The following is a 21,109-nucleotide window of genomic DNA, read 5'->3' on the forward strand; positions in this document are numbered from 1 at the left end:
ACGACTGAAAAATCAGGCCCCAGGAAAAGCGTTGCGAGCCCCTTTCGCCCATCCAAAAGTGCCCCCAAAGGAAGGCTTTGGGTACAAGTGAACTCCCCAGGGGAGCCTTTACGCAGCCCCACATGCAACTCGAATCTCCAGGTTCACTCTTTTACAGCAAGCCTAAATATATCCCAAGCTGGGGTGGGAGAAGACTGAAAAACCAAGCCCGAGAAAACTTGTTGTGAGCCCCTTTCGCCCATCTAAAATTGCCCGCAAACGAAGGCTTTGGGTACAAGTGAACTCCCCAGGGGAGCCTTTACGCAGCCCCACATGCAACGGGACCCTCTGGGTTCGCACTTTCTGAGCAAACCTAAATATATCCTTAGCCGTCTTGGCTCAAGACTGAAAAACCGGGCCCCAGAAAATGCGTTGCGAACCCTTTTCCCCATACAAAAGTGCCCCTAAAGGAAGGCTATGCGTGTATCTGAACTCCCTAGGGGAGCCTTTACGCAGCCCCACATGCAACTGGACCCTCCGGGTTCACTGTTTCCGAGCAACCCTAAATATATCCCTAGCTGGCATCGAAGACGACTGAAAAATTGGGCCCCAGAAAACGCGTTGCGAGCCCCTTTTGCCAATCCAAAAGTGCCACCAAAGGAAGGCTTTGGGTACAACTGAACTCCCCAGGGGAGCCTTTCGCAGCCCCAAATGCAACTGGACCCTCCGGGTTCACTCTTTCACAGAAAGCCTAAATATATCCTTGGCGGGCTTGGGATAAGACTGAAAAACCGGGCCCCAGAAAAAGCGTTGCGAGCCCCTTTCGCCCATCCAAAACTGCCGGCAAAGGAAGGCTTTGGGTACAAGTGAACTCCCCAGGGGAGCCTTTACGCAGCCCCACATGCAACTGGACCCTCCGGGTTCACTTTTTCATAGCAAGCCTAAATATATCCCTTACCTGCACGTAAGACTGAAAATCCGGGCCCGAGGAAACGCATTCCAAGCCACTTTTACCAAAGAAAAGAGCCCCCAAAGGAAGGCTTTGGGTACAAGTGAACTCCCCAGGGGAGCCTTTACGCAGCCCCACATGCAACTGGACCCTCAGAGTTCATTGTTTCCGAGCAAGCCTTTATATAGCCCTAGCCGGCATAGAAGACGATTGAAAAATCGGGCCCCAGAAAACGCGTTGCGAGGCCCTTACACCCATCCAGAAGTGCCCCCAAAGAAAGGTTTTGGGTACAAGTGAACTCCCCAGGGGAGACTTTACGCAGACCCTCATGCAACGGGACCCTCCAGGTTCGCTCTTTCCGAGCAAACCTAAATACAGCCCTAGCCGGATTGGGGGAAAACTGAAAAACCGGGCCCCAGGAAACGCGTTGCGAGCCCCTTTTCGCCCATCCAAAAGTGCCCGCAAAGGAAGGCTTTGGGTACAACTGAACTCCCCAGGGGAGCCTTTATGCAGCCCTACATGCAACTGGACCCTCCGGGTTCGTTGTTTCCGAGCAACCCTAAATATAGCCCTAGCCGGCGTGGGAGAAGACTGAAAATCTGGGCCCCAGTATACGCGTTGTGAGCCCCTTTCGACCATCAAAAAGTGCCCCCAAAGGAAGGCTTTGGGTATAAGTGAACTCCCCAGGGGAGCCTTTACGCAGCCCCACATGCAACTGGACCCTCCGGGTTCGTTCTTTCCGAGCAAACCTTCATATAGCCCTACCTGGCATAGAACACATCTGAAAAATTCGGCCCCAGAAAACGCGTTCCGAGCCCCTTTCGCCCATCCAAAAGTGCCCCCAAAGGAAGGCTTTGGGTACAAGTGAACTCCCCAGGGGAGCCTTTACGCAGACCCACATGCAACTGGACCTACCGGGTTCGCTCTTTCCGAGCAAACCTAAATACAGCCCTAGCCGGATTGGGAGAAAAGTGAAAAACCTGCCCCAGAAAACGCGTTGCGAGCCCCTTTCGCCCATCCAAAAGTGCCCGCAAAGGAAAGCTTTGGGTACAAGTGAACTCCCCAGGGGAGCCTTCACGCGGCCCCACATGCAACTGGACCCTCCGGATTCACTCTTTCACAACAAGCCTAAATATAACCCTTACCGGCATGAGAGAAGACTGAAAATCCGGGCCCCAGGAAACGCATTCCGAGCCCGTATCGCCCATCCAAAAGTGCCCGCAAAGGAAGGCTTTGGGTACAAGTGAACTCCCTAGGGGAGCCTTTACGCAGCCCCACATGCAACGGGACCCTCTGGGTTCGCACTTTCCGAGCAAGCCTAAATATATCCCTAGCCGGAGTGGGAGAAGACTGAAAAACCAAGCCCGAAAAAATGCGTTACGAGCCCCTTTCGCCCATCCAAAAGTGCCCGCAAAGGAAGGCTTTGGGTACAAGTGAACTCCCCAGGGGAGCCTTCACCCACCCTACATGCAACTGGACCCTCCGGGTTCACTCTTTCACAACAAGCCTAAATATATCCCTTACCGGCATGGGAGAAGACTGAAAATCCGGGCCCCAGGAAACGCATTCCGAGCCCTTGTCGCCCATCCAAAATGCCCCCAAAGGAATGGTTTGGGTACAAGTGAACTCCCCAGGGGAGCCTTTACGCAGCCCCACATGCAACGGGACCCTCCGGGTTCGCTCTTTCCGAGCAAACCTAAATATTTCCCTAGCCGTCATGGGTCAAGACTGAAAATCCGGACCCCAGGAAACGCATTGCGAGCCCCTGTCGCCCATCCAAAATGCCCCCAAAGGAAGGCTTTGTGTACAAGTGAACTCCCCAGAGGAGGCTTTACGCAGCCCCACATGCAACTGGACCCTCTGAGTTCACTCATTCCAAGCAACCCTAAATATATCTCTAGCCGTCATCAGAGACGACTGAAAAATCAGGCCACAGAAAAATCATTGTGAGCCCTTTTCGCCCATCCAAAAGTGCCCGCAAAGGAAGGCTTTGGGTACAAGTGAACTCCCCAGGGGAACCTTTACGCAGCCCCACATGCAACTGGACCCTCCGGGTTCACTCTTTCACAGCAAGCCTGAATATATCCATAGCCGGCATAGAAGACGACTGAAAAATCGGGCCCCAGAAAACGCATTCCGAGCCCCTTTCGCCCATCCAAAACTGCCGGCAAAGGAAGGCTTTGGGTACAAGTGAACTCCCCAGGGGAGCCTTTACGCAGCCTCACATGCAACAGGATCCTCCGGGTTCTCTCTTTCTGAGCAACCCAAAATATATCCCTAGCAGGCATCGAAGACGACTGAAAAATCGCGCCCCAGAAAACGCGTTGCGAGCCCCTTTCACCCACCAAAAAGTGCCCCCAAAGGAAGGATTTGGGTACAAGTGACCTCCCCAGGGGGGCCTTTACGCAGCCCCACATGCAACAGGATCCTCCGGGTTCTCTCTTTCTGAGCAACCCAAAATATATCCCTAGCAGGCATCGAAGACGACTGAAAAATCGGGCCCCAGGAAACGCGTTGCGAGCCCCTTTCGCCCATCCAAAAGTGCCCCCAAAGGAAATCTTTGGGTACAAGTGAACTCCCCAGGGGAGCCTTTACACAGCCCCACATGCAACTGGACCCTCCGGGTTCGTTGTTTCCGAGCAAGCCTTAATATATCCCTAGCCGGCATAGAAGACGACTGAAAAATCCGGGCCCCAGGAAACGTGTTGCGAGCCCCTTTTGCCCATCCAAATGTGCTTCAAATAAAGGCATTGTGTACAAGTGAACTCCCCAGGAGAGCCTTTAGGCAGCCCCACATGCAACTGGACCTTCCGGGTTCACTCTTTTACAACAAGCCTAAATATAGCCCTTACCGGCATGGAAGAAGACTGAAAATCTGTCCATCAGTGTCACCATTTTATCGTGCTGGAGAGAGTGAAGCAATGCAACAACAAATCTGTAAAAATATGATCTTGTCCTTGTTCTTTCCTCCTTTGAAAGAAAGTTTGTCTTGCAGTCTCCTGTTGGATGTCCTCTTTCATCCCAGGGTGTTAGTTGTCATGCCAGAATTTGCATTCCCATTTCCATCCAGTAGAACAGCCGGACTTGTCGAAGAATGCAGCCAAAGCTGGTTGCAATACCACCACCTCCAATCCCAGCAGTTTCTGTACTTCCTCGCAGGTGTTTGTCTTCCATGGGGGTGACAGCTGAATTGTGTGCAGAAGGATTGACTGAGGCTGGCACACATACAAAGGCAAGTCTCCTCTTGGCTTCCTGTCTTCCTCTGGCCAGATGTTGCCACTGTGGAGCAGAGGCTGCTGGAAACAAATTCTTGTTCAAGCAGTCATTTGCTCAGTTCGGACAACAGGCTTCCAGCACTAAGTCTTGAGCAATCTTCACTAGGAAAGCTATGTGTTTCTGCAGCAAGGCTCTTTTTTCTTTCAGTGGCTTCTGCTCTGAGACGATTTGGAGTAGAGAGAAGCATTTTCTGAAAGACTCTTCTGGGCAGAGGATCTTCATTGTTAGTCTTGTAGTAGCACATGCTCTGAGATTTCCATCAAATTAGGTTTTGGACATAGTTGTAGATAAGATTGTCATTGGGTTTCTAGGTCTGTATTTCTTGATGTCAACTAGGTACGGAACAAATCAAAGAGGCACACTGTATTCTTGTGCCTCTTTCCTCCTAATGAATGAATCCTTCCCTTTTTCTACAAGAATGGGTGAAATAAATGTCATGCTCATGTAAGGTGATCTACAGCTTATCTTCTGGCACAACCGCAACGTTGTCATCTGAAATCCAAGGTTACTCTGCACTGTAACCTAGTCATCAGCTGTCACCCAACTTGCGAGCATTTCTAACCAGTCCTACCTTACCAGTCAGGCATTTTTGTTAAATGCTCCAGGGAATTCTATACATATTGTACAAGTGTGACTTTTGCTTCAATATGCACATTACAGACCCTTCACTTCAGAATGAGAACTACCAAGAATTCACGAGCTTCTTCCTCTAAGCCCAGAATGCACGTTGATGTGTTTGCGTTCTGCTCTGCAAAATGGCATGGCAACTTTACAACAGCTACAGACTTCTGCGTAGTAGCTTTTTACTTATTGTCAATCCCAGCTAAGATGCTTGCTTTTCCCACCCAGCTAAGATGCTTGCTTTTCCCATGAGTCTTGTTTTCCCCATTATTTTTCCACTTCAAGAAAGACATTTGGTTATCTCTTTTCCTTTATCCGCACGTGACACTGCTACCTGTGTTTTTCTCAGATCTATTTCATGGCTGATCTTTGTCTCCACTTCCTCTGTTATAAATCCCTACATCTGTTAGATTTGGACTCCTGTTTTCAAACACCTTGGTAACTTTTTGCTTTTTGAGATGCTTCTACTTTCTTAAAGAAGAAAGACCTGGATGTACAAGTCAAGTATCTCCAAAGAAAGGAAGCATGCAGAATTCATGAGAAAAGCCACAAAGCAAATTGCCAGCTGATTCACAGCATACCTGATCATTTTGTTTTCCAAGATATTAAAAACACCACGGCTGTGCTGGCCAAGAGGAAATGTGGCAATTCCCTTCGGGCTTGGAGTACTTACGACACTCAAGATACTAATGCTTATCTGGTATCTTTTCAATATTGAGTACCTTGTGTTCTTTTGCCCAAGGTGAAGACAGGCAGTTTTGGAACCAACAGACTACACCTGGGTAGCCAGATAGCATACCATATAGGCATCCTTCTTCACTTCTATGAAATTCTGAAGTGGTTCACCTGGGAAATACAACAGCAGCATAGTTGTTAGACAGCCAGTCATGTGAAAGGCTTTGTTCAATTGACTGCTGCTTGTAAGCAATAATTACATCATGACAGAAAGTGACAGAGTGACATAATTTTTTAGTGCATAACTCCGGTCTGTATGTGAATAGCTGGATTAGTATGAATGGGAAAGAACCACTTAAGTAAATCTACACAGGAAATAAAGATAGATAGAATCATTTTTGTCTGTTCTTCTAAAAGCTGTCTATTAATTATGAAGCCACAGCACTGCTTCAAATGCTGGAATTGACACTGTTCCTGTAAATTGACACTGTTCCTTTCATTTCATTAGACCAACTATACAGAGTTGTATAGAGAAGACTATTCTTGTGAAGAAGAGTTGTATAGCATAGCCTAAGTACCCTAAATCTAAGCAGGTAAAATCATACCTAGTAAAGAACATGTCTTTCTTTCATGAGGTAAGTGTAAGAGCATTCCCAAAATTCCGTCCTGACTTGGGGAACAACAAACCAAAACTGTGCAAAAGAAATCATGAGCCACTGGGATGAGTGCTCTGGCAAGCAGACCCAGATTCTTCAGATTCTTTGCAGCAAATCTACCCAGGCTATCATTTGCACTTCCTATCTACTTCAGTGCAACCAACTTTTGATTTATCCTCGGAGTATTTCTCAAGTTTTTCAGTCCTTCCCCAGACCTCTCCCCTTCACACGGTCCATGAAGCCCACCTTCAGCCAGAGAGGAGGCATGGCCACCCTGAAGAAAGAAAATGAATGGGGACAGTCCCTGCCACCTCATCCTAGTACTACGTACTGGGACCAGGTTGCCATAGGCATCTGTCCCTGGAGTGGAGCAGGGTGGAGCATTAATCAGAAAGGAATTTGTCTCTATTGCCGAGAGCAAGCCACATTCCTCATGGATATCACAAGTCTTCTTTTCATTCCCTGTGGAGCTCTTGAAGCCCTCTGCTCAGGGAACCTCACTGCTGGAGACCCCTGTATGTTCTACAGGGACTCCTGGTACCTCAAGTGACCTGAGGCGTGGATTTCACAGCTCAACTGGAAGCTTGAGCGATGCATAAGCCTTAGGTATTGCAACCTGTTCCTTCCTTAGATCTCTCCTTACCTACGTATGGACAAGATTGTCAGGTGTTGTTTTTGAACCTTCCAGTACCCACTAATCACTGAATTGAAAAAGCCAATCTGCAAGCAAGGACTGGATTTCCAACAAAAAACGGAGAGAAGCACTGGAAAAGCTGTTGTGAACAATAGCCCCCTCTTGTGTGTTAAAGGAGCAGCAGGTCTGTGTCTGCATAGGCCTGAGCTTTGGAGCTTTACGCAAACTTGGTAAACTTGTGAGGAAAGCAACCAGTGCAAGTGGCTTCCCCAAGGGGCGACTGGACAGAAGCGAACGCCTGACAGTGGCTGCCCAAGCTGACGGCTTAGCTCTGGTCTGGATATATCATAAGCTTTGTTGTGCAGGGTAGAAGTGAATTTCCGTCATGAAAAACAGCCCGGTGCTGTATGATATCATGTTTATTTCATAAAGAAGCAAGGAGGGAGGAAAACTTGACTGTTTTCTAAGACTCTTGCACATCCTCAGCACATTGAGCACGTAGGTCCTAGCACTGCACTAGTAAGGGAAGACCTCAATCAGGAGCAGATTATTCTTGATTAATTTAAACTGGGGGAGCGGGAATCACACCAGACAAAGACGTCCTTTTCACCAACATAGTTTATTTTGCCTGTCACGGCTCTACACGAAGACAGTAAAAAGGTAACAAATAAGGCAATATTCCCTCCTTCCCCTTCCCTCTCCTCCCCTCCACTTCCTTCCCCGACTCTCTCCTCCCCTATACTCCCGTACATTCCCCCCACACACACTCCCCTACACTCTCCTCACCTACACTCCCCTACACACACCTCCCCTACACACTGCTCCCCTACACTCCTCTACACTCTGCTCCCCTACCCTCTTCTTCACCCAGTTCCCCTACACTCCCCTACACTCTGCTCCCCTACCCTCTTCTTCACTCAGTTCCCCTACACTCTCCTACACTCTGCTCCCCTACCCTCCCCTACATTCTGCTCCCCTACCCTCTTCTTCACTCAGTTCCCCTACACTCCCCTACACACACCTCCCCTACCTTCCCCTTCACTCTGTTCCCCTACACTCCCCTTCCCTACACTCCCCTCCACTCTCCTCTCCTACACTCCCCTATACTCTCCTCCCCTACGCTCCCCTACACTCTCCTCACCAAACAATCCCCTCCCCTACACTACCCTACACTACCATACACTACCCTACACTCCACTACACTCTGCTCCCCTGCCCTCCCCTGCCCTCCCCTGCCCTCCCGTGCCCTCCCCTGCCCTCCCCAGAACTCCCCTGCCCTCCCCTGCCCTTCCCTCCCCTCCCATTCTCGTTTTTACCCTTCCCTCCCCTCCCTCCCGTTCTCTTCATTCCCTCCCCTTCCCTCCCGTCTTCTCCTTTCTTCTTCTCCTCTCTTCTCCTTTCTTTCACAAATTGCAATGGAGAACAGGGAGAAGCATCACTTCCAGTCACTTCCGTCGTTCTCGTAGCTTGTGTCACTGCCTGATTCGTGGCAATCCATCAGCAGTATCCAGAAGCGTTCCAGCTGCTGTGCTACTAGGTGAGCAGCAGTCTCCAAGGGGCAATCACGGACTTCTTGCTGTGGCTCGGACACGGCACTTTCAAGTCCACCCTGGCTTGGCCATGTCCTCTTGCTACGTCCCCACCTACATTACAGTTCTGTTTAGAAGCCGAAGCACGGTGCTGAAGTAGTTCCACTCCTTCCATTTGCAATGATTGAGTTTATCTAGCCAAGTGGTTTCTGTCCATAGAACACAAGAAAGAGGTTTTGCTTAGAAACAACGCAAGGAGGACTTCTTTTCCACATGGGCAAGGAATAGTCACGCTTTTCTAATGGAGACTCTAGTGGAAGAGAGAATGACAGATCATTCCGAGAGCTTTGAAATATCCCTTGGGGATGCTTAGTGCAGAGGACCAGAGGAAAGCTGTCCAAAGGACACCAGAGAATCACTCTGAATTACTTCCTCACAGACACATGTCCTTACTATGTCTGATATGGCTTCATGTCTGATATGGCTTCAGCTGGTTTCAGGGTTCTTGTTCACCTAAAACCTAAATTCGGAGTTGTAAATGAAGATGGAAAGATTGACAAATGTATAAATCACTGATGGGGAAAAAAAAAAAAAGAAAAAAAAGTGCTTTGAGAACTTTGGCCATTAGCCCTGGAAAGCATCAAAGTACTGTCCTCTGAAGCAAATGCCTTCTTCTCTTGACACCTAAAGAGGTAAATCAATCCAATGTTGTAACATTAGAAAAGCAAACACTAAACACAAGCAAAGGAGAAGAACACAAGTAAGCAATTGCAATGCCTATGGGGCTATTGCAGGGTTAGGCAAAGAACTATTGTACCATGAAATCTTGGGATAGAAGAAATATTATGTGCATTTTTTACTGTTTCATTTGTTGAGCTAATTTAGAAGTGGATATAAAATTGTTTTCTTTTTTTTTTTTTTCCTCTTGAGTTCACTCCTTTTTATAGGATTTCATAATAGAATAGATATATACTAAAAAAAAAAAAAAAAAAAAAAAAAAAGATTCCAAGCAGGTAATCATATTCACAATTATTTTTTCAATCCAGAAACAATAGCAAGGATGAGCTGAAAAGTATTTCTATGCCATTAGAGTGTCAAGGTGTGTCCCATACGTTAGTAACAGTCAGAGGATTCATTTTGGAGAACAAAAGATATCTTGAAAGAAGTAAAGACAGAAGTAAATATGTATGCATGTACATCTCTCTCTCTCTACAGAAACCTAAGAAACTCGTATGCAGGTTAGCTTCTTGTGCTCTCTTCTCAAAGTTCTAGTGAATACAGCATCAGTGTGTGTTCCAAACATTACCCTCAGTCCAGCACGGATACACACGAGAGGTCAGTCTGCAGGTTGTGCAGGCCAAGAAACTGCTCTGGCTTGATGGGAAGAGCCAAGGCAGAAGTTGCTGTCAGAGAAAAGATGCTGTCAAAGCGTGTCACGTCCATGCTAGAGCCTCTCTCCCACCATCTAGCTCTACTGCATCTAGATGCATCTATACTAGAGCGTCGCTACTTAGCCAGTCTGGGGGATCTTAGGAGCCTTCTGAAGACCCAGAGGAGGGGCTCTTTGTCCTTTCTGTTTTAACAGCCAGTGAAAACTCTTAGCGTTTGACACAGAGTGGCTGAAAAACACTAAGTGGACTTGCAATCTTCACAGCTTCGAAGCAAGTGGAGATTGTGGAGGTTGTGGAGTAACCAAGGAAACTGTTGATCTAGAAGCAGCCTACAGATTGTGTTTAGCCAGGGCCTTGTATTGCCCTTCTGGCTGATCTGCCAGCAATTCAAGAAAGTCTCCCTGGCAAGCCAGCCCTGGAGTCACCCAAAACTTGGTGAAACCCATGAGATTAGAAAGGAGACAGTTGCACTCCATAAACTGCAGGTTTCTGTGCTTTTTGATTGCTTGCTTGCTTGCTTGTTTTCCAGGCTGAATTGGATTAGCTGGACAAGTTGGCAGCTGCCTACAGACAAATACCTTATCAGGAGTCTAAACTACGGGATTGCTCTAACTGAGAACAATGAATTGGACTTGACGTTCTTAGGAAGTCTTTCCAGCTACGCTTTCTACCACTACAGAAATGCACCTGATTCTTTCACAAAGCTTACGCGTGCTGACTGCAAATAGTCCTCATCATTCTCCATTGCCTTCCTCATCTCCATTCTCTTTTGGCCCGTGAAGCTTTTCCGAGCAGAGATGAAGAGCAGCTCTAATACGCAGTCTGGGATTCTGCAAAGGAAAAGAAGAATCCTCCTGAAAACTCTTTGCAACCTCACCCACCATCCCCAAAGCAAAGAAGAGCAAAAGAACACCGCTTGATCACAGCAAGCATCAACTCGAGCATAGGTCTCCTGCAAGTGTAGCGGGGTTCAACAGCTGCCGAACAAGCTTAAGGAGCACACCCAGAATCAAGTCCATCAAACCGTGTCTTCAAACAGGTGCTTGAAAGAGTTAGGTTTTCTTAGGCGTGAGGAATGAAAAAGAAAGCAAGAACTGACAACTTACCAGCACACAGTTTCCCTCGAGCTTGCTTGGCTTCATTCCGCACCTGAGGCTGGGCTTCCAAGCAGGATTGAGCAGCATTGTGCAGAAATGCCAAAGCCTCCCCAGCTGTGCTGGATCTTCAGCCCGAAGGGCTTTGGCTCTGTTGCCTCCTCAGCAACATGGGCAATTGCCCAGGCAAGCCGGAGTCCAGCAGCTTGACTCAGGAAGCACAGCCCCCCCTTGCCACCGCTTGCCGCTCACACCAGGAGCCCCCGCGGTGGTGGCAGCCGTTGCGCGGCGCTTGGTGCAGTGCGGTGCGTTGTGGGCAGAGGGCTGCGGGCTCCTTCTCCTCGGGGGCGGCTCTGCCATGGGGCGTCCGCCACGGGGCTGCTGAGGCGGCGGGGGGCTCCATGGGGGAGCGGAGGGCGACGTGCGCTGGGGCTGGGATGGGCCTGGGGCTGGGGCACCGCGCCGCCGCCGCCATGCCAAGCAGCACTCCTGGCATCTGTGCTGCAGAGCCAGCCAGTGTGATGCCTTGGCGTTTGTGACTTCACAGAATCACAGAATGTCTGCGTTGGAAGAGACCTCAAGACCATCGAGTGCCAAACAAAGGCAACTCTGCATTTCCTTCTTAAACACCCGGTTTCTTCAGAAAAACAAAACAAAACAAAACAAAACAAAACAAAACAAAAACAAAACAAAAATCACAGAACTTCATCCCTCACACGGGATTCCCGAAGTGAGCCTGCAGGGGCTGCCAAAGGCAGCAGCTCCTCAAGCACTGCTCCCACATGGCTCCCTACCACGGGCTCCATCCATCCCCCAGGAGCAAACTTGGTCAAACTAAGCCCCTTTGGAGATATTGGATGGCAGGCCTTACCAAATGCCGGACAAAGGAGAAGATCTAACCCATTTCGGAAACCAATATTTGCAACAACATCTTACAGTTTGGTGCAAGCAACTAGAACAAATCAATGTTTTAGGCACTAGACCTTTTATTTGCCTCCCAAGGGGAAGGATGCACTTTAATCAATATTAGTTGCTGTATGTGTGTAAATGAGGCAGGAGGAATTGAGACTGAGCACGAAAACATTTGGGGAAAGACTACGGTAATAAGGTGATTAGTCTAAGGTGATTACATAAGGTAATTCAAGATGACACCTCCTGGGGTTTTCGAGAATTATGCAACAAAATCACCTTTTTGGTTACCCAACTTTTCTTGGCTTAAGCAATCGTTTAGAGGAATCCTGATCTTCTTTTTAAGAGTAGTAGTCTTGACTTGTGTAGTGGTACAATGTGCATTTTGGTGCTGTATGAAGGACTAGATTATGATACCTGGAAGTGTAACTGAAACAAGCACCAAGTCAAAACTGGTAAGAATTTAATGAAAACTTTTAATCAAGAAGGATTGTAATAAGCCAAAGAATTTGCTTAGGCTCAAGAAAAGGGGGGACTTGAGACAGGGAACAAGATAAAGACTGGTGATTCCTAGGTCTGAGCTAGCACCATTGTATGTTAAGGACCCGAAAGACAAGGAAGTAAAAGACTGTGTCTTTTACTTTCCGCTGGCTCTTTGCTTGTAATACAAGCTTCACCATTCTAACTTGCAATTTAGGCAATCTTAAAACAACTGAACCATGACAGTAAAATATGAAATTCTTCGTATTTTCAAAAGTAGTCTGCAATTTCAGTAGCAGAACACACAAAACATAGTCTTTGAATGTGACTTTAATGTACACAGGGATTTTTGTTATTTTTAAAGCTCATCACTTTTTTATTGCATTGTATTATGCCCCAAAATATATTCAGAGGAAAGATAACTAAAGGTAATTATACAAAAATACTGAGCGCTTCTTACAAACGTTACAAACATATGGATTTGAAAAAGTTAGAAATTCACAGGGACATTCATCCTTCTACATTTCGCTACAGTTTGGCTGCGATGGATGTTTCCTCACAGCAAAACATGTCCTGGACTACATGCTTCTTTGTGTATTAGACACAGAATAATCTTCCCCATGCTCATTTACAGTCCAACCTGTGCAATATTCATGTTCACACCGTCACAGCATACTTTCGAGTAATGAACCTCTAGGCTTATTATCCTGCCTGGAGAGCTAAACCTCAATTCACTCTGGTAGCAACAGATGCATATGTGACCAGCATCTACGTGTTACAAAGACATGGCACTACCTCAAGTGTGACGAAATAGAACCATCAGTTAAGAGGAAGAATGAGTCACACTGAGCCTTAAGACGAAACACGGGGCCAAGAAGGCTGCACTGTGCGTGTGAAGTGGTGGTGGTGGCAGTGTGAGGTGTAAGACAACCAAGATAATGACAATGATTAAACCATTTTTGCTTCTACACTAGAACTACTTCATTTTAAGTTTGAGTTGTGGTTAGTAGGACCTGGAACAATCAAAAAAACTTTTCATAGTTGTTTGTTGGTCCTTTTTTTTTTTTTTTTTTTTGGTCAAAGCATAGATCACATTAGGAAGCTTATCTTCTTACTACAAATATCTAGGTCTTTTAACCTTAATAAAGAATGATTTTAGTTAACTGGAAGTATGGACCTCCTCATTGACAATCTTCCAAGAAATAACTTCTATGAAATCAAGTGCTGGCAGCAAAATCAAGTTGATTGTTTAAAATACTGGCATCTAAAAGCATAGCATATTACACATTTGTTAATTATAATGCCATTCAGAGTCTTTCAGATCATAAAATACCGTTTTCTCAACCACAACAGTGTGAGACTGTAGCTTCTGAAATTATGCTCGAATCCACAGAAAACCAAACACGAATTTAGAACAGTGTTATACCACTGCCTCTATTACAAACTGATGTTGTCTCTCCTTTGCAAGTGTGGGGAGATGTAGTACCTTCCTGGATAAGAGTTAGTTCAGTAAAAATATGAGTTTTATGTCTATCTGATATACTTCTGTCTGTTTGCTACCCCTCAAATGATCTACTGACAAACACAAAAGCATTTTAAGATCATGTACTTACATTTAGTAGGTGCCATTAGTTGATGGGGTGACTCTCCAAAAAAGCCCTTCAATTTCTTCTTCAGCTCTCTGCTGGTTTTCTCTAGAATAAAAGAAGTCTTTTTCCAGTTGCTGGACTTTTACTTCATACTCTTTCAAGGTTTCTGCAATACCTTCACCATCTTGTTCTAGGGCAAGTAAAACTAGTATGAGAATCAAATCTTCACTTCACTTCTCTGTGCCAAAATCAAGATGCCCAGCTAGAGAATGTCCTGTATTTTGCTGACACTCTGCTTTCATGGTGTACATTTAAACTAGTATGACAGAGGAGCAAAAAGCCCATGCCAACCCCAATTCTCCATTTTAATAGGAGCATTTAGAGGATAAAGATCAAGGGGATTGCTATCTTTCACCTTTCCAATGTCAACAAATTGAATATAAAAATGTGACAATTCTGACCGTTTTTTAAAAATGGTCAGCTTTTTTCTTTTATACAAGCACCTTGTGTCTGTTCATCAGCATCCTACACGACATCAGAATTAGTAACAGCCAAAATGTTATCTTTCTACCTCATATCTTCTTTTTTCTTTCATATGAAACACAGTATTTCTCAACAGTGACTAAAGATAATATCTGCTGTACAATTCCCCTTGGAAAACAAACAAGCACCCTTGAAATGATGCAGTATCAACTGTAGTTTTTTCTCATGTTCTCTGTGTTGTAGCATCAGCTGCCTGTCACACTGCAACTTGATGTGCTCAAGTGCAGATTCCAATTCACGTTTTATATTTTCCTGGTCTATGACCTTCATCTCCTGTTCTTCAGTCTGCAGTTGTAATTTACGTTCAGACTCTCGCAGGCCAACAATCTAAGACAATCTAATACACTTCTATCAAACCATTTCAACAAATGCTTTTACAGTTCTGCTTAATAGATGAATGGATACAAAAGCAATTGTCTGTATAAGCTGTAAGCTTATACTGGAAACAGATTTGCCTGCTGACACGAGTTCACACTTCAGAATTGAGCTCTGTAGATTTTGATCACATGGACTAGTGGATTTTTTAATGCCCTGTGCAGAACTTAAACTGATACAAGAGTTTTTTTCCTGTTTCTGGAAAACTGCCAATTTGTGTACCACAGACAACTTGTTCACAAAATCACCCAAGGTTCACCCATGGGCAAAGAGAGACACCAAGTCCTAATGCATTTCTTTTTTATGTTTCCAGGTGTCATTACGATTCTTCAGTATATGGTGGTAAGCGCTTGTTTGCAGAAAGATTTTATAATGGATTTGGAAAAAAGAAATACTATCCTGAGGTTAATAAAGACTGCAGGTGGGAAGAATTTCGATACGACACCACTGTTTAAATATGTTGCTACTTGAGAAGTTAGCAGCATAAAGCAGTGGAAAGGAGCAAGGAAATTTCCAGAGTTGCAACACCTTTTAAGCTAATGACACCAAAACAAGATACAAACAAGTAATAGAAAAGCATCCTTTTTTATGTTGATGTCAAGATGCAAAATATCCAAATTAACAACAGATGTGAGTAACCTAAGCAGGCTTTCAAGGAAAGTGGATTAAATTGACTTTACTTCTTGACACTATTTCATTTAACTATTTAGTGCAATAACAGGTAATAGGATAAAATATTGATCATTAGCCAAAGCAAACCTTGTTAAAGTATTTGAAGAGGATAGCTCTGAGCTCATCAGCAGACAAGGAAACTAGTTTTCCTATTGCATTATCCTCACTCTGTGAAAGGATCTGTGAAGAGGATCTAAGCAAGTACTGGCGACTCTGAATACTTTCATTCTTGTAATTAATAGCAGCCTCCAGGGCTTCAATTCCTTCTTCCAGCTGCAAAAGGACATGTTCTTCCTACACAGAAACACAGGAGTGAGATTGTAAAAAAAGTACAAAACAAACCTTTGTGTGCATAAGACATTAACTTCATTCTCAAAGGTGAATCTAAATTGAAGAGCAAGACTAACTAGTAGTAGTACAGAGAATGGAATGGGAAAAATAAGAGGAAGAGTACAAATCTAGAACCTGCTTGGAGCAAGCAGGAAATGTCTTGATATCCCTTCCACAGACCAGAGTTCAAACAAATGGTTCATCACCACAAAAGCCTACATTCTATTCTTCCTCCATTTTCCCCTCCCCACAATTTGATGACTTCTATTACTTTTTCAGTTGAACTAGTTTTCTAATTAGCGATTAATGAACCAATCAGATCTGTAAGCAGTTTGGTGACCATTATCTGTGCAGGAAGGTGGCAGAAATTCATGCCCTGAAGTATTGCAGAAGATTCTGTGGAGTGAAGCAAATAGGATTCTTTCTGGCATGCTATCAGCTCAGTAATAGGCCCCAACTGCTGCTTCTCAAGACCTAAAACAAATCTGTGTATTTTACATCAATTTATTCAATCTTCAACTTAATTATACTGATCAATTCAAGTGTGTAACATCCACAATATGGCTTATTTTCATTGTAACTATATGGAGGCCTTCAGGTGAGGTTTGGTCTTTCACAAAAGCCTATGAAAAAAAAAATCAAGGGACATCACTATTAGAGTACTTCACCTTGTTCTATGTCCTGATAGGAAAATAGCTGCCTAAGATAAATTGATGGACATCCTGTTTCATTATTTCTAATTATAGAATTGTTAGGCCAGCGACATTTGTCCGGACTCTAGCTAAAGTAAGTAAGTTCCTCTGAAAGTATATGTTGTTCACTGTTATGGAAGTAGTGCCATTATAGCAGTATTTTCATGTCGGCTGTTAACAAAAACACCCAACCTCAGTTCCTTGATTCTCTACTGTCTAATACTGGGAGACATTTTAGGTCATGATTGGAATACTTTATTATACAACATTGCCTAAAACTTTGATGTGTCTCAGAGATAGTTACTTACTTCAGCTGACAACACTTTTCAGTTACCCTCTTTCAGTTTCTCATCCACACTATTTCTTCTTCTGAGTAGCTGATCCCTTTCCTTCTGAAGAACCTGAATTTTTTCCAGAATGTCTGTCTTATCTTCAGTAGTGCTGTCCTGAAGCTGCATACCTTTATCACACAATTCCTGGTCCAGCATACTTAAGCGAGTAGACAATTTCATACTATCTTTGTTTAAAGCCTTTAAAAAAAGAAAAAAAAGAGAGAGAGAGAGAGAAAGAAATAAGAGGAAGAATGAAAGAAACCGTAAATATAAAACTCCTTCCCCATAAACATGTACATGAGACTGTCGCATCCTAAAGTGGAAGACCTGTCTACTTCTTGTAAAGGGATGCCATTTAGGCTAAGTAGACAGCTACCATAAAATTTACTATTTAATCAAAAGATGAAAGAAAACAAAGAAAAGCAATGTGCAGTTTTCTACATATCTTACATGAGTTAGTCATTACGGTGACAATGACATTTCAATTTCTGTTTCTCAGTAGCCAAAGTAAATAATACAGAATGTTTCTCTGCCATGTTCTCTACTTTGCAGGCATTGAGCAATTTTTTAGATATCGTTATTTAATGTGCTGCAATAACAGAACTTTGGAAGTCAGATTTTGTTTTGTTGTTAGAATTTCGGGGATATCATGTAAATAAAGGTTATTACATTCTATTATTCATGTTTAAAATGTTCATTTGATCAAGCCACACAATAATGTAATGGCAGCGCTAGAGATACAAGTCGCATGGCTTAAACCTCTTCTGTTATCCGGCTGCCCTCCTCCCATAGTCTTTTCAGGCAGCTCTACAATTGTGTTAAATTTCTTTCTTTCTTTCTTTCTTTTTTTTCTTAAATCACCTGGCTAGATCTCAGTTTCTTGATTTCTAGGAGGCTCTTCTCTTGCAATAATGCTTCTTTTTTAGCTACAATGGCTTCTCTTTTCTTTAAATCTTCTTCTAGTTCCGCTAACTGTTGGTGCTGTTGAAGAATTCTTTCCATTTCTTCATCCAGCCATTTCTTTTGCTCTTCTAACTTCTACAATTTAAACAGAGATCCAGAGAGCATTAACGAGGACTATTTGGGTCAGAATTTTATGACTATGTTTTTCCTCTTTTAGAGTAACTGATAAAACGTGAGAAATCAACATTTCAATTCTTAACATTAAGTGATCAACAGAATCCTGATTCAGGATAATACAGAAATAGGACTGACTTAAGGAGAGGCTCAGCAATGTTATATTACTACATCTTATGCAAACAATTTTATCAGATGCTTTTAAGGAAATGTATTATTTTCCTAAAAACAGTTATAGAAATAGATGTCATATATAGAATGACAACAACTAAGTTTGAAAGGTACCACAAGAAATCAGCTAGCCCATCCTCATTGCATGATTCTTGCCCAAGACCAAGATTTGTGGAAAAACACATCGTGATGAGAAACTGCGATGCTGAAAGAAAGAAAAAATGGGAGTTCTGATCCTGCTAGCAGAGTCTATTATAAGTCTCTTCTGAAGCAATGGTTTATCAGTGGGCATATTGCTGGTATGGCTAAGAAGTTGCTTTTATTTCGTTTTTTAAATTGATTTTCACCTCTAAAGACTTTGGTTAACTCATGAAACTCTCATGTTCCAATGTCTAGTTCTGAAATCATGCAGGTAGCACTGTTGCACAGGAAACCTACTATTCTAACACTGTCATGAACAACCAAAACCATAGCCGTCTGTCATATTTGTCAGATGGGAAAAGAAATAAACAAACAAACCGTGCAACATTTATAACAGAGCTCATCAGAATCACCTTCAAGCCTACCAGACAACCAAACTCGTTGAATTTCCAGCTATCTGAATTACTACCTTTGACAAGTCATAGAAAAAACAAAGACATTACAGCCCTCTCCTTTCGTTCATTCAAAACCAGTTAAAGAGCTTCTTGACTTGTCTCAGTTTTTGCTACAAAAAAAAAAAAAAAAAAAAAAAACAATTTAAAAAAAAAACAGGGGAGGGAGGATGGAATACTCTTCTTCCAAACGCTTTACAAAGATGACACGGGGTGAATAAAGACACCTTTCTTTTCAGTGTCCACACAGATTTGGAATAGATTAGCTACCTCTGATTTCTGTAAAGTCCACACCGAGTTATTTTTCTTCTTTTTAAATGCAGCAATCTCTCTGTCTTTAAGAATCTTCTGTTGCTGTTCCATCTTAAGCTGAAGTTCCTCTAAACAAAAACAAACAAACAAAACTTTCTTTCTGCCTCAGTCAGTGTGTTTTTCAAACACATTTAATGACAGAATCTACACAATCATGAAATCAGAAATATTGAACTAATTTACATGCAAAATTGCAACTCAGGGCTAGACATCACATAATAACATTCAAAAAAATAGCTGAAGAGAAAGGAAGAATGAAGATTTCTGTGAAAATACTTATACACAATTTCTTCAGTGTCAAGTAAGCAATTACTTAAAAGGACAAAATCTGGTAGTATAGTACATTGCCTTTGGGAAAACAAAGGTCAAACTGGTTGATCTTATTCTTTGTCATAAGGAAACAGAAAGAATCCTACTTTAATTTGTAGCTGGTCCCGCTGAAGCTCTGCTTCTAGTTGCTTCTTTTTTTTCACTCTCCTCACGCAGTCTTTTCTCTAGCAGGGTCTGCTGATGCTTCATCTGAGCCACGTTCTGTTCAAGTTCTATTGCTCGTTTTTCACTTTGGTTAGATAGAGAAGCCAGATTCTTAGTGTCTTGCTTCTTCTTCTGTAAGGCCTGAATGTTCATGGAAAATTTCAGCTTAACAACAGGAAAACTTAAAACTAAAACCCGACTCAGGTTAATTCTCTATTTCACTGAGTTAGGACAGTGAGCAAGACTTGCTACATTTTGCCACAACAATCACACATTATCTCTAAGGTCTCTGAGCCTTCGTAAAATCATCAAAGACAGAACTATCTAACTACTTAGTTGTTAAATAGTAGTGGGTATAACTGTGTGAAGGTTCTCATTGGCTACTTCAATCCAACTAGCTTCAATTGTGTGAAGCTGGTGAGAGTTTCACAAGCAGAGTGTACGGATTTCAAAGGTGATGCTGAGACAGGAATTTGCAAATCCTAATGGTCATATTGGAAATACCTGCACTTTCAGCTTAGCTGCATCCATCTTCTTTCGGAACTCTCTTTGCAGCTTGGCTTTCTCAGCTCCTTATTCTCCAGCTCCTGAAGCTGCTTTTGAGTTTCGGCCAGTTCCATTTTGGCCTGCTCGGATTCTTGCTCCGGTTTAGTTATCTTCAAAGAATATTGCCTGCTTACACACTCTGCATCCTTACCTTAAAGACATCATATCCAAATAGTTTTAAAACAGCAAGCTAATAATTTGCAATGTATCACAAACCTGTAATTGAATCGTTACTTACTTCATCCTGATTAAACCAAAAATTTCTGAGACATTTTCCAAACCTAAACAAACAGCTCCCTTATAACACTGAAATATAGATGAACAAAGGAATCTTAAATCTGAACTCTTCATAAATCATCTGATGTCACCAAAAAAAGTAACACCTGAGTGCCACATCAAGTGAAAATTTTCTGCCTACTGCAGTCCTTGACAAAATAGCTTGCCTGTATTATTATGTTTTTTGTTGTTTGTTTGTATGTTTGTTTGTTTGTTCCCCAGAAGAATATGCTACATATTTCTCAGCTTTCAACTTGGTAATCAGCAAAAAACTCTCGATTGTGTTTCTACTGATTTGCCCTGTTCGGGCAATCTGATTTGCTCTGTTTGGGATTCCGTAAGTACTGTTACTGGGGGCGCACAATGTTTCTCAATGCCAAAAGACTGCCTCAGGAGAATATGTACACACTAGAAGAGTGTGATTGAAACAGGTAAGCACAGATCTTTAGGGTCATCACAATGATAAGTTTCTGGCAAGCATATATATATCAGGACAGGTGTGTAATGATATAGGCTAACAGGGACACTGACCTTTTCCCTCATCCACTTCTGACTCCTGCTTCTCTACTGCTATGATGGCAATGCAAGCATTCCCAGCACAGTGTCGTATCTTCTCTCCTATCCCAGACACTGGGTGACAAACACATGTCCATGAAGAGATCAGTTGCACTAAGCATACATGAAAAATTACACTATAGGTGGACAAACACAATAAGCTACAAAACACAAAAAAATATTTAACAAACAAATCTGCAGATCACAGCTGAGTAGGACACAATAAAAATTTGCAGCCTTCAATGCACTCATAGCAAGTAATTCATAGAAGTTAGGAAACTGTAAGTTACCAGAAGTATTCCCGCAGAAGAAAATTACCCAAAAACTAAGATATGCAGGTCTTCAGAAGTTTTGTGTCTTTTTTCTTGCTTATTTCTGA

At 43.4% G+C, this 21,109-nt stretch overlaps 1 pseudogene; it reads right to left on the reverse strand.

Moving 5' to 3' along the window:
• Nucleotides 1-8,118: 8,118 nt before the first annotated feature.
• The window catches only part of LOC140001229 (kinesin-like protein KIF27), a 40,907-nt pseudogene continuing 27,916 nt past the window's right edge, over nucleotides 8,119-21,109 (reverse strand).

Source organism: Anas platyrhynchos, chromosome 39 (assembly GCF_047663525.1).
Source record: "Anas platyrhynchos isolate ZD024472 breed Pekin duck chromosome 39, IASCAAS_PekinDuck_T2T, whole genome shotgun sequence".
Lineage (NCBI taxonomy): Eukaryota > Metazoa > Chordata > Aves > Anseriformes > Anatidae > Anas > Anas platyrhynchos.